The following is a 4,728-nucleotide window of genomic DNA, read 5'->3' on the forward strand; positions in this document are numbered from 1 at the left end:
AGTGTAGATTATACAAAGGGTGTTCCGAGATGCAGGTTTGACCCTTAGCTGACGTCTCAATACCCGGAGGCGGCCTTCTACTTATAGGAACGAGGCAATCCGACTATAATGGCTTTATAGCTTTCATGTAGTCCTAGGAGTTTGACCATGGGGGATGATGACCAGCCCCCGGCATGGGAAGTGGTCGGCCTAGTGGGCCGAGATCTAGGCCATGACGCACTTCGGCTAAAAATTAAAGCCCTTTGTTTGACACGGGTGATCTCTATCGTCACATCTCTTAACGCGGTTTACGAATGGCCAACTAGTTTGTGCCTACCTACATGGCCAGTTTTCAACTTTCTCCACTGAGGCGCTCTGCCAATTGACCTGGCAGCACAATCGCAGTGGTTCTTCCGTTACACCCTTAGCCGAATTCATCGGGAATGTAAGGGGTACACATAGGAGCCGGGCAATCCAACTATTGACCAAAATCTAGGCTCGAAACTTATGCATATAAAGCCAAAATCCAAGATGCCTGATAATTTAGACTTGTAATACAATTGTATCTTTTTAGGGAACTTCTTCATAACGCAGGGGCCGTGCTTATAAGGAAAAATGATAAGGGCCTTTAAAGGGCATGATTTCTTTATTTCATAGTTTCAATCCTTTACATGCCCAGCGGCAATAAGAGGAACTGAAAGAATACAACATAAAAAGTAAAAAAAAGAAGGAAGAAATAGGGTGGGTATCTGTCGTCGGATTTTTAGGAACCCGGGCCGCTTCCTGCCGCATGTCTGTGCTTCCGTGTTGTTGACCAGGTGGTCACCATTAATGGTGGGGACTCGCGGAGGCTAAGGCCTTTTAGGACCTTTATACGCTCCAAGTGTTTGATTGGCCAAGCTCCTTGAAGGGGGCGTTGCCTAAGTCCGTTCTCTGGTTGAAGCCACGTTGACGTAGTCATATTTGGCTGCTTCTTTGACACAAACTTGCCTATGTGGGGGCTCGAAGCCACGCCGTTGCTTGGTTGAACCATTCCGATGTTTTAATAAATTTTTGGCTCCTCGTCAGCCCATGGAATCTTGAGTGCGAAGTTGTGCACCCTGGGAACGTAGTGCCACATCCAGAGAGGGCATGCAAGGAGCCAGTATCCCTATTTAGGGTGCGGGGCTATGTGGCCGAGGTTGATTTGCGTGGCCTGGGTGCACTTCTAAGAGCTAGAGGTGCATTTATCGCTGCGGGCTTCCTCCTTAGACGACTGTACCTCGGCTGCAAAAGCTGCAGTCTGCTCCTCAGTCCAGAGTGAGCACTCGATGTTACCATTGACTATTATAACACTGTTAGGTCCTGGCATTTTGAGCTTGAGATAGGCATAATGCAGGACTGCGTTGAAGCGTGTGAAGGCTGTGTGCCCTAAAAGCGCGTGGTATCAACTCTGGAAGGGGACGACGTCGAAGATTAACTCCTTGTTTCTGAAGTTCTCGGGCAAGCCGAAGACAACCTCTAGGGTGACCGTTCCGGTAAAGCGGGCTTCGACACTTGGGATGACACCTTTAAAGGTGGTGGTGCCGAGCTTGATCCGGGATGAGTCAATGCCCATCTTCCTAACCGTGTCCTTGTAAATGAGGTTGAGACTGCTTTCTCCGTCCATGAGGACGCGTGTCAGATGGTAACCATCGACAATTGGGTCTAGGACGAGTGCCGCTAATCCGCCATGCCTAATGTTGGTCAGATGGTCATGCTTATCAAACGTGATCGGGCAAGTCGACCAAGGGATGAACTTCGGGGCGACTGGCTCCAATGCGTAGACATCCCGAAGTACTCGCTTCCTATCCTTTTTAGTGGTGTGAGTAACATAGATCATATTGACCTCGGTTACCTCATCAGGAAACTTCTTTTGGCCTCCATTATTGGGCCGCCAAGGTTCATCCTCGTCTTTGCTCTGGTTTTGGGTTTTACTTGGACCCTCTGCCGCGACCTTGCCAGCTTGTTTAAAGACCCATCAATTCATGTTGGTGTGGGTTGCTGGTTTGTCCTGGGTGCCATGGATTTGGCACGGTCGGTTTAGGACTCTATCGAGCTGGCTATGTCTGTCTTTGTTCCCTTTAAAGCGCTTATTTTTATGTCCGATGAACCCCGTGTAGACCACAGCGTCTTCGGTATCACTTCCGCCATTTTTATACCCACACTTGTTTTTTTTGTGCTTGGGTTCTCCATTGGCGTCACGTGCTTCTGAGGTGCCTGCCTAGCCGTTGTGAGAACTGTGGGCGAGCCAACTATCCTCTCCCGCATAGAAGCGGGTCATCAGCAAGGTGAGGGCATCCATAGTCATCGACTTATCCTGGCAAAGTTGATGGGCCAACCATTCATCTTGGATATTATTCTTGAATGCAGCGATGGCCTCAGCTTCGGAGCAGTCTATGATCTGGTTCTTCTTGGTGAGGAACCTGTTCCAGAAATTCCGGGATGATTCGCCTGGATACTGGGTGACATGGCTGAGGTCATCAGTGTCCGGAGGTCGGACGTACGTGCCCTGGAAGTTTGCTCGAACAGTGTCCTTGAGGGCCTCCCAGTTGCCAATAGAGTGAGGAGGCAGGTTGTTAAGCCAATGCCTCGTCGGCCCCTTTAGCTTGAGTGGTAAATATTTAATGGCATGGAGATCATCTACATTGGCCATATGTATGTGGAGGAGGAAGTCCCCAATCCATACTACTGGATCAGTGGTGCCCTCGTATGATTCTATATATATGGGCTTGAATCCTTCAAGGAATTGATGTTCCATCACCCTGTCTGTGAAGCAGATCAGGTCGGCCGGACCTCGGAATCGAGGAGCATTTTGTCAGAGGTCGTGAGAGAGCCGTGAATAGGCCTGGTCTCGGGCACGGCCATTCCTGCCCATCTAGGCATCATAGCCGTCAAGCCCGGCGGGGGCGTGTCCTCTTGATCCGTAGATAGACCGAGGATGCACCCTGTTTGCCTTGATGCAACATCGAACATCCTAAGGATCTAGGTAATCCATGGGGTCATTGCCATAACGGCGTGGAGGTCGTCGATCATTGAGGTTTTCCCGTGTTGGCCTGTCCCGCCCTCTAGGGGGTCGGTCATGGTCATTGGCGAGCTCCTCATCGAACTCCAGCAGGAGATGCCTGGGTGGGTATGATTTTGACACATTGTGGTGCCGGTCTTCCATGTCTTGCTCGGCGGAGAGTACTTCGACCCACATTTCATTTAGTGTGTCGGTGTTGGCCTGCGGCTGCCGTTGCTTACGTTTCATGCTCCAAGCCATCTCAATGAGGCGCCGCTGGAAGCGCTCTTGTTCAAAAGGGTCTTCGGAGACGACAAAGTCCTCGGTACCATGGCTTTCGTCCTCCTCAGATTCTGGCAAGTAGTTGTCATCGGCCCCTTCAAAGAGGTCGTCGGGGTCTGAATCCTTGAGATGTCCTCCGGGTGTGTCGTGCTACCCTGGGGAAGCTTGAGCCTCAGGGTTATCGGCATGACCGGCTTCTGCATCGCCGTTGTCGGTGGTTGCATTATTGCCGCTAGGTTCCCCATTGTTGCCTCCTCGTCGTCTTTGCCAATGTCTTAGAGTAGTATTATGGGTGTCCGCCATATAGACATCGTAAGTAGATGTAACAGTCCACCTGTCGGTGTTTACCAAGGGCGAGGTGTCTTCTGTAGGGCCATCAGCATCTTCATCCATGTCCGTGGCCTTACCATAGTCTAATACGTCGGTTAAATCATCGATCATGGCGACTAGGTGCGGGGTGGGCGGGATTTAAATTTCCTGACCATCGGCTTTAAGTCCGACCTGATCATAGACCGAAGTCTTGCCGTTTGAGATGGATATGCTCTGGCATCTTATTGAGGTGAGACAGCACTTTGGGATTTATCGTTGTGTTATAAGTGGGGCTGACTCGAAGTATGCCTGGTGTGTCACTTGACGTGTCTTCGGTGCGAAGGGGATCTGGGAGTGATTCCGGATTCTGCGCCAAGGCCGGTTCTAACCCTGACGCAATTCCCGAAGCGGGAGACGGATCTATGTCCGGACTGGAGATCGGAAGGGCACCAGCGGAAGTAGTTACATCGGGGGTCTCTGGTGATGCCACGATGAAGATCGATTCCGGAGTTGAGCCAGATGAGTTCTCGATTCGGCCGGGGGCCCATCCTGGTAGGACGAGCTCACCACAGGAATCCGCAGTGTACTCGAGGGTGCCAAATCTCATGATTCGACTTGAGTCGTAGTTCTCGAAAGAGGCTAGATGACCTATCGAGTCGGCGCAGAAGACCATGTTGTCGATCACAAAAAGCTGGTCGGGGGCGAAAACGCTCCCTAGGCCGTTAGAGCAGCTGATCTTCAGATGAGCCATCGATCCTTCTGGTGATCGCACAATGGAACTCTCAATGAAAACATGTGTGTCGGTGTCAAAACCGGCAGATGAGGGTAACAGGAACGAAGGAGACGATGTTTACCCGGGTTCACGCCCTCTTGATGGAGGTAAAACCCTACGTCCCGCTCTTGTTTATATTGATGAAGATGTATTAAGTACATAGTTGATCTACCTCGAAATCGTAATGTGTGGTCTAACTCTAGGGCTTGGTGAATGATTTGTGTTGATGTCCCCTCTATGGACTAAACTCTATGGCTTATATACACGCCAGGGAGGGTATCTAGGGTTACAAGGTCGGTAGCTAGGAGCTAGGCGACGATAGAGATCTTGAAGTATACGTCAAGTCTTCGGAGGAGGCAGTCCT

The sequence above is a fragment of the Triticum dicoccoides genome, chromosome 2B, assembly GCF_002162155.2.
Source record: "Triticum dicoccoides isolate Atlit2015 ecotype Zavitan chromosome 2B, WEW_v2.0, whole genome shotgun sequence".
Taxonomy (NCBI): Eukaryota; Viridiplantae; Streptophyta; class Magnoliopsida; order Poales; family Poaceae; genus Triticum; species Triticum dicoccoides.